At 32.6% G+C, this 13,286-nt stretch overlaps 1 long non-coding RNA gene across 1 annotated transcript; it reads right to left on the bottom strand.

Annotated features, from left to right (window-relative positions):
• Positions 1-3,885: 3,885 nt before the first annotated feature.
• LOC129231822 (uncharacterized) lies at positions 3,886-8,873 on the bottom strand. The gene is made up of 3 exons (XR_008581301.1): positions 8,763-8,873; positions 7,595-7,673; positions 3,886-4,205 (listed from the first exon to the last, which is right to left on the bottom strand). It is a non-coding gene; the product is annotated as an uncharacterized LOC129231822 (long non-coding RNA).
• Positions 8,874-13,286: the final 4,413 nt, after the last annotated feature.

Genomic DNA, 13,286 nt, shown 5'->3' with positions numbered 1-13,286 from the left:
AGATTGGCTCCTTGTTCGCTTTCGAGTTTCGTTACAAAAAATAGTCACAAGCGGGAGCGGGAAGAGTGGCTGAAACGGGTTCTGAAGGATGTAAAAGCACGCGGATTCGAAAATGCATGCAGTCAATAAATGAAACGCTCGATTTTGATTCAAACATTAAAAAAAGACAAAATGGCCCTATGTTAGCAGAATTAAGAGCAGATTTTTTTTTCTTAAACCTTATTCTCTTAATACGATCAATTTTAAATTAATCAAAAGATTCCGAGACAACGAAAATGATATTATAATTTTAATTGATTCAAAATGAATGAAAGAATAAACACTGATTAAGAAAATTAAAATAAATAAATAAGCAACAAATAATGAACATAAAAAATTGCTTGTTTTTGCTACATTAAATTAAGCTTTATAAAGATTTTTGAACATAGAAATATTTCTTGTATTGATATCAAAAGCATTACTTATTTTTTTTTCTATAAAAGGAAAAATTTACACTTTTCTGAAATTTTCAGAAATTATTAGCTTAAAAATTCCGAAAGGAAATATATGTCTAGGATGCCCACCTACGGGGGGGGGGGCGGTGGGTGCTGTTAGGGGTGTGGCACCCATGTATATGCAAGGGAAAGTTTGAAAGAGTAATAAAAGAAATATGTAGAAGCTTAAAACAAGGTATCCTACCCAGGCCAGGATCTATACATTTTAGGCCTTCCTGCAACAAAATCTGTATAGCCCCTCCCCAGAGGCTATCAGTGTATATTTGTAAAGTTAAATAAGTCTTAGTGCTAGGTTTTTTCAATTTTTTTCTTTAATTTCAGAGGCCGCTGGACCCCTTAAGACGTGGGGCACCCCACACTGCGGGGTCCTATCTCGCCCCAACCCACTCCAAAAAAAAAAAGAGATTAAGAACCTCTGAATATTTTAATGGTTTAGTGGGCACACCTAGTTAATAGATTATTTTGTATAAAGTTGAAAACTGAAATTATATTAATCAGAGGTCATTTTTATTTGAAACCAGATGCAGATTATTCTTATATGCATAAGAAACAGATGTCTCCATTATTTTATATTTATTTCTTGAAAGTACACTATCTATTATTTAAAATTTTCAACAATATTTTTATACCAAAACAATACTAGAATGAAAGGTAGTTAGATAGTAGACATTTTTTTAATGAAACAAAATTAAAACAATTCAGAGCACCAAAAAAGGACTTGTACTTATTTTGAATTTTATGACAAAGCAAAAACTAAAAATTGAAAACAATTTAGCATGAGGAAAACTCATTTATTTCATGCAAGTTTTCAGATCAATAGCATGATCTTATTGTTGTAATCTTGTTGTTGTTGTTGTAAACAACATAGATCTCTGTTGTTCAATTTACTTTCTGGTGTTATTGTATCTATAAACTTTATTTAACACAAAATTTTCAGCATTTTCATTCGAAAAAGAAAACATTAGTTGAATTAAAAACTTCAGTCACTAAATGGGCTAATCTTCAAAAAGTGAAACTTTGCTGTCACATGCCTTTTACAGTTAAAACAAAGGAATAATTTATTATTTTTTAATTTCAGCAAAAATATATCCATTTAAATCTGCCGACAGTTTTTTTTTTTTTTTGTAATAATTTTTAGTTCTTTTTTTTTTTTTTGGTTCGCAGCACGTCAATTCTCACCTCCATGTGTTAGAATTTAATTGATTCAAAATAAATAAAGAGATAAAAAAGGTAAGAAAATGAAAATAAATAAATGAACGACAGATAATGCACATTAGAAATTGCTTGTTTTTGTTTCGGAAAGGCAAACGTTGTAAAGAGTTTTAAATCTAAAAATATTTCCTGTAACCATCTAAAATGCAATATCACTAATTAAAATGGTTTGCTATTAAAAAAAATGCTAATTAAAATTGCATGTTTAAGTTTACGCTGTACAATTTTCTGATTTAAATGTGATTAAGTTAAACATTAAATTAAAAATTTGAAAGAAAAATATGCAAAGGAAAATTTGAAAGCTCAATACTAGAAATAGGTAGATGGTCAAAACGAGGTAACAGCTCCCCCTCCCCCCCCCCAAAAAAAGAAAGAAGGAATACCAAGAACCTCTAAATATTTTAGTGGTTCAGTAGGCACTCTTGGTTAAAATATTAATTTGAATAAAGTTGAAAATTATTACTTTAATTTGATGTAGATAGAAATATTCAGAAATATATTGAGGAGTTGAGGGGGTGTAATTTGAAACATGACTTATTTTCAACTCATATGAATAAGAAACAAATGTATCTATTGTTATTTATTTATTTCTCTGCATCACATCATGCATCTATTACTTACATTTTGAACAATATTTTCAAATCAAAACAATATTATAAAGAAAAGAAAGTAGACAGTTTCTTAATGAAATAAAGAAAAAAATCATCCCCAGCACCAGTAGAGGACTTGTACTTATTTTCAATGTTTGTGGAAAAGCAATGTTGACATTTAATTTTGACAGAGATTTTAAATACAACTTAGCATGAAGAAAACTCATTCATTCCATACTAACAGTTCAGGTCATTACCACATAAAGATTAACACAAAAGTCTTTAATGTTCAATTTATTTTTTGATGTGGTTACATCTGTAAACTTTATTACAAACATAGAATTTCTAACATTTTTACACACACACACACACAAAAAAAAGAGAAAACAGAGACATTTTTCTCAATGAAGCAATTAAAATCAAATTCAGGGTACCAAAACAGAATTTGTAGTTTTTATAGATTTTGGGGCAAACTATTATTGTCAATAACTGCTTAAGTAACAAAATAAGCAAAGATTAATCTTTGTGTTTTCTGAAATGCAACGTAACTTTAAAATATTCACATGTTCAAAATGTGGTTATTATTATCAAATTTTTAAAAATTCTTTACTCCAAAGTATCATTTCCTAAAACTAATAACTATGGACAAAACACAAGTTTAATCAAAAATTTCAGTCGTTTATAAGCATAGAAAAATAAAGAAAATAAATTTTGTTATAGGCTTTACTCCCATCTACTCAATTAGGAAGTTTCGATTAGACAGGGCAAAATATACTGATGCTTGTAATTTATTTTCTTTTATACTATTTGTGAAGTGAATGTTTGTGAAAAAAAAAAAAAACCTTGATTGAAATAAATTGAATTTTTGTTCAGATTTTTTCACATAGATTGCAATTCCATTCATTACCCTGTATCATGGATGGATGAATATGACCTATATTCCAACATGCTGAAAAATGCTTCCAGAATTTAGTCAGAAACAGAGAAGGTGCATTGACAGTCGGAAGTGGACTAAGATAACAGTTGCTACCTATCCTTTCCAAAGTTGGAGTTATTTGCAGTTATTCAAATCCTGTCCTGTAGTTTAAGTGGGGAGAAAAATCTCTTCTTGAGAGGGGGGGATTTCTGGATAACTACACAAAGAGAATAAGCATCAATGAACTGTTCATTTAATGCTGAAATAAACAAACCTAAATATATCTTTCATAATTTTATGTATACCTGAATTTTTTAGCCTTGCATTGAATACCGAAAAATTTAATAAAAATCTAAATTGAAAACAATATTTTTACATGACAAACAAGCATAAACCTTAACGCATTTGTTTTACAAAACAAATTCAAAACTCTAAATTTAGAGACTCAAAACAGAATTCCAGCTATTTCTCAATTTCTGTTGCAAAATTATTGTTTGTTTTACCTCTTTACATTTCAATATTATTATACAAATGAATGATAATAAATATGATAATAAGCGTGACAAATCAGAAATACAGCACTGTTTGTATGAAGAAGATCAAAATTTCATTTAATTACACTATTCAGCATTTAAACACAGAATTTTGTTGGTTTGCATGTCATTGCTGAAAGTCCAAAGACCATTTTAGCAACAAATTTCCTGAAGTCATCAGCATAATAAGAAGCATAACAAACATGAATGGCATATTATGTATGGAAGTTCATTATTTTTTTTAAACAACTTCATTAGTTTTGATAAAGCTGTCATGCAAAGAAAACTTGGAAAATGATTTCTGGACATCCTTGTAAACTAAATATTGGAGATCATTCTATTATACAATTCTTTAAGCGAACAGTACAATACTATCATGAGTTTTCTAGAACATCTGCATCAGGGCTATAGTTCAGCTAGTAGTTGAGCTTTCTTCAAGTTGCAGAATATCTGGAAGAAACTTAAAAAACATTAAGGGCAAATAAATTTAAAAGCAGAAGTAAAACTCTTCAAATGTGCTAAATCATCAATACGGCTGAACACAAATTGGCAGGAATGTTTTTTTAAACTAGTTCATAAAATTATAACTGTAAAATAAATAAACACACTTTAATTGAAATAGAGCTGTATTTCAACTACTTTGCATTAAGTGTGTTGTAAAATTTAATTTCAAATTATGTTCTGTGTTTTAAAAACACTTGAAAAAGTAAAACACATATTACAGGGAAATATTTTACATAATTCATCAGTCTCTTTTGACTAGATAGATTGTTTTTCATTTAATTATGTATATAAAATTATGTACATATTTGTTACTGTGCATCATCTTTGCCTTTAAGAAGAGAAATCAGTTTATGATGACTAAAATAAGTAATGAACGTTCGTGATTCTTAATTTTTTAGGAACCGTGATAAAACTTGCTTGTTTTTTCTGCACCTCACTTAGGAATATTCACAACAAAATTGTAGAGGGAGGTGGGGCATGTTGGACAAAGGGACATGTTGTACGGGTTCCAATTATTTGAATAATATCAATATTTTTATTTTATTTTTTGATCAACAAATAGCTCCTATGGTCCTACAAATCCAATAATGAAATCACATGGTACAGTTATATTGAACAAATTTTATTCCAGAAAGTGTTATTTTAGCAGTCCTGAGTACTTTTCAGAAAACTATGAATTAATTTTTTTAATGGTTTTAGTCAAGATTGCGGGGGAAAAAAATTGAACTCCTGTCTTAAACTTTTACGTGAATGCTACTACCTCATCAAAGCGCTTACTTGTGATTGTGATTGAAAAAATGTGAGTGCATACTAAAGAAATTAATTATAAACTGTTTTTGTTTGTTTTTAATATATAAATTTAAGTGAAGTAAAAATATAGAGAATGCAATATACTGATGCTTGAATTTAAATTCTTTAAAATAAAGCCACATTTTTTAGTAAATTCATTTATCTATACCTGATATTTCAGCTGGCCACATGAATCAGTTTTAAAAGCCACCACTGTTTTAGAGCATTTGAATTCCCCTTTATTTCAATGTTCTATTTCCTCTGACAAAAGTATTGATTTTCTAAAGACTTCAACAAATTAAGATAAGCTCTGATAAATTGAATATTTATTTATTTATATATTTATTTTTATGAGTGGTTGAAATGAACTCGGATGCAATTGAATTACTTTTTGAGTGGGTGAGGCAAAATAATGAACATGTAATAAATGAATATAAATAATGAAAGAAAAATTACTTTTAAAGTTGATGCATTATAATAATAATATAAGAAAATAAATAACTCTGATTTAAGGAAGCAGTTACTAAACACTTTACTTTGCATTGGTTGAAAACATATCAGATGAATATCAAAATATCCAATATACAGTCGACTCCCGCTACAAAGCGATCCGACTTACGCGAAATGGCTATAACGCGATTTTTTCAACAGTAAAGAATTTTTGAGCTAGCGCGAATTCTTCGCCCGCAACATGAAAATTTTTGGAAAGGAACCGCGGTGAGTAAGTTCTTTTCGTGAACGGACCTTCATCCCTTTAGAATCACTGAGAGCAGAAGTACCCACACTGTACTAGTCTTTTATCGCTTATATAAATAACTACTTCTCATTTTCCATTATTTTTTTTTTCATTCTAAATGCGAAATTTAATGAAATATAACGACACCTAGGAGCGCTGCTTTATCTAAAGTTGGTGAAAATAGAAAGAAAAGAGAACGTTTCTGACAATTAAAGAAAAGGTAAAGCTTCTTGAAAAGCTGAAGCTGAACCAAAAAATGCTTCGAAGGGTAGCACAACAATTAGGTATGACGGTATGAGCGAATCTTCCATACGTACAATTAAAGGTCAAGAAAAGGAAATCCATAAAAGTTCACCGAGTAATAGTATCCAAGCAAAATGCAAAAATTATGAAACTGGAAGCTGTTTTTTATTGTAAATTAAAGAAACCAGGAAGAGGGGTAATGCCATAGATGGAAACTTTATAAAAGAACCAATGAAGCAACTGTATTTAAAAATATATTAGAATAATTGCAGCATAAATCATCATTTTCACTTTTTTTAAGTTACAATATCATTACTGAATCAACTGTACGATACAACTATAGGGCATTTGTTCTCCTTACTACATGCCATACATACAGTACTGGTTTATTTTATGTCTTTCTTTCCCATTGATCATTGTTTTTGTGCATCATAGCAGTATTTCATGTTGAATAAAACGGCTTTTTTTTAAATACAAATAAAAATTTAGTTCTTTATGTAAGAAACAGTAAGGTATGGTTAAGAAAAGGTTTTTAACTGTTTAAGGTTGTGTTTACACGTGTCTAAAATGACTGGTTTTGTTTATAAAAGTTTTTACACATACCTTTTTCCACAACGCGAAATTTCGACTTACGCGAGGTGTCTTGGAACGGATCCCTCGCGTAAGTCGGGACTCGACTGTATATCAAAATATCGGATATTTTGGAACCCTGATCTTTACAGATAATCTCAAAACCCCACGATGAGTCTTTATTTTAAAATGCAATTATACACTAATTAAAATTTAACTCCACATTAATTGAGATAGGATTATTTAAAAATCATTTTCCCACCAAATATCGAAATTTTTACGAACTTGATGTGGGGTGAGAGCTCCATGTACTTTATTTTTCTGCTGATCTAGAAGAGTAGAATTTTTCTAAAGTTTGATTCCAAGAAACAGGTTGTGTCATAATGACACACGATAGACGAGAAACATTTTAACTATTCATCAAATACTTTTGAACAGATTGTGTTTCTTATTCATATTTTTACATAAAATTATATACATGTGTCCATTGATAATGATCGTCTTCTTCCTTCTTAAGAAGAGAAATGATCTGTTTACGACAAATGTACATATTGATCTCCGTGCTGCCTGAATGCAGTACATGCAACCATACAAAATGAGAAAGGAAGCGAGAAGAGTGTAATGTCTCACTTTTCTCCCATACCTGAAGGCAAGCAAGCCACTGCTTTCCTTCTAACCGACATTGCTTATCCCCACCACTTTTCGTCACGCAAAAAGATTGGATCATAACTTCAAAGCCCTTGCATAAAAAGTTTCACTTAAAAAATCTTTGATTCAGCATTTTATCATAAAAGTATTGATATTTCAACATGCAAAACTTTAAATGTACCTAATTTCTGACAAACAAGAGCTGTGGCTCGGAGGACTTTTACAATCTCAAAAGCCCATGATAACGGTCCTGATCTCAAAGGTAATTCAACCCTTGTTAAAACTTATAATTATGTATCAATCATGGCCATAATTATTTAAAAATCATTTTCTCAATAAAAATAGAAATTTTTACTAACCTGAAGCGGGGTGATAGCATGCACTTTATTCTTCAGGTGATAAAGAAAGAGTAGCATGTAAAGGAAATAACAAGGCAACCTAAAAATTAGTAACCCTAATTAGAGCATAATAAAAAGTACCAACAGACTACTTGAAACGAACTTAGAACATCTCAGTTTTCTGTTTATGATGGAACACACAGAGAGTGACATGCTTGTTGAATAAAAAAGAGTAAATTACCAAAATAACCAAAACTGCCTACAATTCATTAAATTTTTAATAAAATAGTACATTTTAAATTGGCTCGCTCAACCTAAAAAATCGATAAAAACTGCTGTGTGTGAAGCAAGTGTTCTACTTCATATCCACCTCAAACGCTTTTGCAAATTCATGTGGTGACATTAATTTCATAATTGAATTGACATTTTTTTTACAATTTTTAACTAATAAATATTTGGCAGAAAATGATAACAAATCGTTTTTCCTTAAATCTAAATGTTTTTACAAGATACTGCCAGCAAGCATTGAAAGTTCTATAATTTATAAGCATTTTATTTCCTCTGCATCTCCTTTCAAAAAACAAAAATTTGACACTGTAAATACTTACGTTGCATAAAGAGAAGATTTAACTTGGAGTTTTATAGCTTGAAGGAATATTAAAAACGATACATAAGTCAATTTTTGTCAATGATCGGCAAAAATAAAAGCCTTAACATTAAAACATAAGTTAAAATGGGTTTTAATATCAAGTCACATTTATTTAAAAAAACAAATTCTGCAACATTCAGCATTTATAATACAAAACACATGTTAAGACATCCTCACGTACATCACAAGTGTGTGTTTTGTTTACATCCACTCGTCGCCAAGCACGAAATTGATCGCGCCAAACTGAATACAGAGATCTATCGTTAAAAAAATTTAATTTACACAATTTAAACTTTTGCCTTGTCTTAAAGTGTTGTTTTTCAATAACGTTGTGATTGGAATAATCGATTTAACAGGAAAACTAACTATAAAAGACCCAAATAAAGTGTCAGAAGGGAATTTTAGCACACCGGAACACATGTTCTTGATATAATTACACATTAGGTAAAGAAATAGGAATGGACTCACTCAAGTAAAGCTACATACGTATAATTTGAACATTATAGAACAGTAATATGAGCATTAAAATCTTGGACTCACCTTTAATTTTCCAGATTCTGGGTTTTTCCACAGCACTGTCATACGCTCCATGTTAATCCTACTCGAGAAGAAGAAACACTGTTAACACACGTTACAAGTTATATAAAATTGATAGTTAATAATAAAAGTACAGACAATAATTATGTGCATGTAATTGTTTTATAAAAATATTAACCGATGCTTTACTTTTTACTCTCAGCCAATGAAAAAGAACTTTGAAAAAAAAAATAGTGTCACACGTTACCGTTTTTTCGCCCCTTGGTGAAAAGAAAACAATTCAGGATTCAATTCTAAACACAAATTTTTGATTTACACACTTTGCAAAAGATGCATTTAATGAAAGTGTCCAGAATTAAATTCTGTTAAAATTGCTCATGACACTAGTGTTCAATCTCCCTATTAGTCTTCAGAACGTACAATGTAATAAAAAGTAAAATCGAAGTGCTACTTATAAAAAAAAAACGCGTATCTTAATTTACTTGATACACGGACCTGGTACAAAATAAAAACAAACCTGAAGCTGGAACGGCAGCATAAAATACTTATTTAAGATAAAACTTCGAAATGCACTCAACGGTTTTCCCTTTTCAACAATATCATGTGAAACGCAGGTAAAATAACAACTGTACGGCACTCGTTCCGTCGTTCGAGACCTTAGCTCCCGATCCTCCATTTCAAAAGGACTAATCTTAAATTGTACCCTCTCTCCAGCTCTCTTAGAGAAGAGAGAGGTCTAGAAAACAAAAAAAGGCAAAACGAGAAGTAGTAGTGGCTCCCGAGACAAGACAAGACATTGAATTTTCACAGGCCTGGGTGAAAACCCATTTACCTGAAATCGATTAGGGTCAGTGGAGTAGACAAAAATTGTGCGAAGCACTGAATGTATGAAACATAAAAAGGGGGGGGGGGAGATGGGAAGGAGGGGGGGGGAAGGGGAAAGAGCGAAAATAATTAAAAAAGGACGTCGTCAGGGCCACACTTGTGAAAAAAAAAGAAAAATAAATGAATTGAAAAAAAAAAATTGAAAAATTTGAAAAATTTAATTCAATTTTGGAAAACTTGAGAAAAGTTCATGGAAGAGGTTGACTGTTTTTTGTCAGTTTATGAGAAGATATTTTTCTATGTTTTTTGTCATTTTGTAAAATTATATAATTTTTTTTTTTTTTTTTTTTTTTTTTTTTTTTTTTTTTCCCCTAGGGAAACATTAGAAGAATAAACAGCACCAAAAGCAAAAGGCCCACTTAAGGGGGAAAGAGATCATCATAATCAGCTTGTGGGTTTGGGAGAGGGTTGTTTTTTGTGCTTAAGGAGTCGTAATCAAGGAGCCTGCAGTGGGCGGGGTACCTATGCTTAGGATTTCTAATTTCGTTGAAAATGGCTTGCTCTCTGATGAGCGGATTTGGGTGAGAGTGGAGACTTCCATAGAAATTTCTGGCCTCCCGGATGATTTGATGTGATATGGATTTAATATTGGCATCTCTGTGAATGTCCCTGCCTTTAATAAACCAGGGAGAATTGCTGATAGTTCTGAGGATATTGTTTTGAGTGGTTTGTAATTTTTTGACAATTTTCTTTGCAGTGAAACCCCAGATGAAGATGGCGTACATAAGGACTGGCCGTAAGACAGTTATGTAAAGGAGTCTCTTACTAGTAAAGGGAAGGTGACTGTACTTGTTGAGAAGGGCCCTCATTTGGTGTTTTCTGAAATTGGTTTTATCAGTTTGGATTTTTTTATGCTTCGCGAAAGTGAGTTTTCTATCTAGAGTGATACCGAGATACTTGACATGGGAGGAATAAGTGATATTGTCTTCGTTAATTTTTATTTGTTTTGGGTGGTGGGCGTCGCCTTTGGAGAAAAAGATAGCTTGAGTTTTGCTGGTGTTAATTGTAAGCTTCCAGTAGTCATACCAGGTGGCAATAGTATTAATGTGGTCTTGTAAACGTTTGCGAGCAAAGTTTCTGGAGTAGTGCTTTGAGATTATGGAAAGGTCGTCTGCAAACAGAGAAAGAACAGTGAATTTGTGAAGAGGGAGATCGGACATGTAAATGGAAAAGAGGGTGGGGCCTAAGACACTTCCCTGAGGGACTCCGGCTGTGATTTGCCTAGGGGTGGAGGAGGAGGAGCTTATTTTTACCTGGAATGTGCGTTGATGAAGGTAGTTGAAAATGATAAAAATGATGTAAATGGGGAAATTGTGCTGGATTAACTTGTAAATTACACCAAGATGCCAAACTTTATCGAAAGCCTTGCTGATGTCAAGGAAAACTCCTACGGAATACTGATCGTGATTAAAACCGTCAATAATGCAGTTAATATTACGGAGGAGCTGGTGAATACTGGAATGTTTTGGTCTATATCCGAATTGTTCAGGCTGAATGACGTTATTTGAATCACAATACTTCATTATTCTATTTTTTAAGATTTTCTCGAAGATTTTTCCAAGAACGCTAAGAAGGCTTATGGGGCGATAGCTCTGAATATTAGTGAGAGGGGTTTCTTTTTTATGTATACAAACCACTACAGCATGTTTCCAGCTGTTGGGAAAATAACAAATTTGGAGGCATCCATTAATAATCTTAGTGATGTTGGTTATGACTTTGAGGGGGGAATTTTTAAGCATTTGGGTGGAAATTTTGTCGCTACCAGGAGTTTTCTTATTCTTGAGGTTTTTGATAACGTCGTTAACTTCTTTAGGGGAGCAGAACTCAGTGACGGTAGGATTAGCATTATTGCATAGGAAGTTGTATACTGTGGAGCTGACTTCAGAGTCGAGGGGGGAAGAAAGGTTGCTGGAGAAGGTGGCCTCAAAGCTATCAGCAAAAGCATTAGCTTTATCCTCATCTGAGTTAATCGTGCCCTGGGGGGTGGTGAGAGAGGGGATGGGGGTTTTAGGATTTCTAAAGTTTCTAGCGAGTCTGTAAAGGGTACTATTGTCACTGGGGAGATTCGAGATAAACTCATTCCAGGAGCTAGTTTTGTGTTCTTTGACAAGATTTTTTATGATATCAGTGAGGTGGTTTAGCTCCGTTTTATACGGGGGATAAGCAGTCTCACGCCACAGCTTTTTAAGTTTGTTCTTGATTCTGATGATTCTTCTAATATGGGGGGGGAGCCTGAGTGGGGGGGAAGAAGTGGTGATGCGAACAGTGCTTTCGTCATAGGCTGAATGGAAGGTTGAGGTTAGAACGTTTATTTCCTTATCAATTTCAGCAGTAGTTTTGGTGTTGGGGTTTCCGTTGACTTGGTCGTGGAGAAGAACGTAAAATTTGTTCCAATTGGTGGAATTAATGAAATACTTGTGTTTCGGGAGACCAGAGGTGAGAGAGAGGGTCAGAAAAACTGGATTATGATCTGATGAAAGGAGATTTTCCGAAATGATAAGGTAGGGGAGCTTTAAGTTGGTGATAGCAATATCGAGGGTGGTGGGGGAGAAGTTGCCAAAATGAGTGGGGGTGCGGGGGGCAAGAATTTGGTAATCATTTTCAGTGGCATACTTGTAAATAATTTCACCTTTGGAATTTCCAACACCTATGGCTCCCGCTTCAGCGAATCGAATATTTATAAGTCTGGCCCTCACTAAGCCACGCCTTCTTTGAGAAGAGTCCATTTTCGTGGAAGAGTCCATTTGAATGAAGCGGTTGAAGTTACAAATCTTCAACACTTCAATGTAGAAAAGCGGCGCTGCAGATAGGATAGTGTTTAAAATAGGGAACTCTTTGAACCATTACCTTTCTGATTATTTTTAGTGATATTCTTCTCTTTTTCTTCATATTTAATGGGGTTTTTTAGGATTTAGTAGTAAGGAGACTTTCAGATTTACAGCCGAAGTTTTGTCTGGGCGGAAAGTGAAAGCGGGTCGGAACATGACGTCACGCAAGCAATGGACCTTATTGACGGTTTGGCAACCGTCCCATCACACTGAACTGTAGCCACACTTAACCCCCCCCCTAGAGGAAACGCCCCTACCCCACCCGAGCAGACACTCTTGACCATGGAGAGCTACGGAATTTTGCTCGACTTTAGATGCGGGCAGAACGTTTATTTTATCTTTTCGAAAGTTATAAACGCAATAAGTGATATAAAATTCTTCATTTTCTGAGCTACCAGGATTGATTTTTTTCTGTGGCCAACGAATTCTTTTAAATACTTTACAAAACGTAGCTCAATTTTAAGGACTTTTTTGTCGCCAAGTTTAATTTCTTCGTTTTCCGCGTCGCGAAGAGCGAAATTAAGTTTCGTTTTTCTTTTTTGCTGAAAATAGACTATGAAAAACAATATTCTGTAACCTGTTACGACATAACGTATTGATTAAATATTTTTAATGACATAACGGATATACTTTTTTTAATGACATATGTATAACATTCTTTTCATAAACCAATAAATACCAAGAAAGTTGATTTTTTTTAAATAAAATTGGTATTATTGCGCATTTCGATTTATATATATATATATATTGATATATTTTTATCAACCATTTTGCAAGTGATTTTCTAATTTATTTTAATTATATTTTCTTACAT

Source organism: Uloborus diversus, chromosome 10, assembly GCF_026930045.1.
Source record: "Uloborus diversus isolate 005 chromosome 10, Udiv.v.3.1, whole genome shotgun sequence".
In the NCBI taxonomy this organism is placed as follows: Eukaryota; Metazoa; Arthropoda; class Arachnida; order Araneae; family Uloboridae; genus Uloborus; species Uloborus diversus.
The sequence above is the reverse complement of the archived record's forward strand: the minus strand, read 5'-3'. Positions and strand labels throughout refer to the sequence as shown.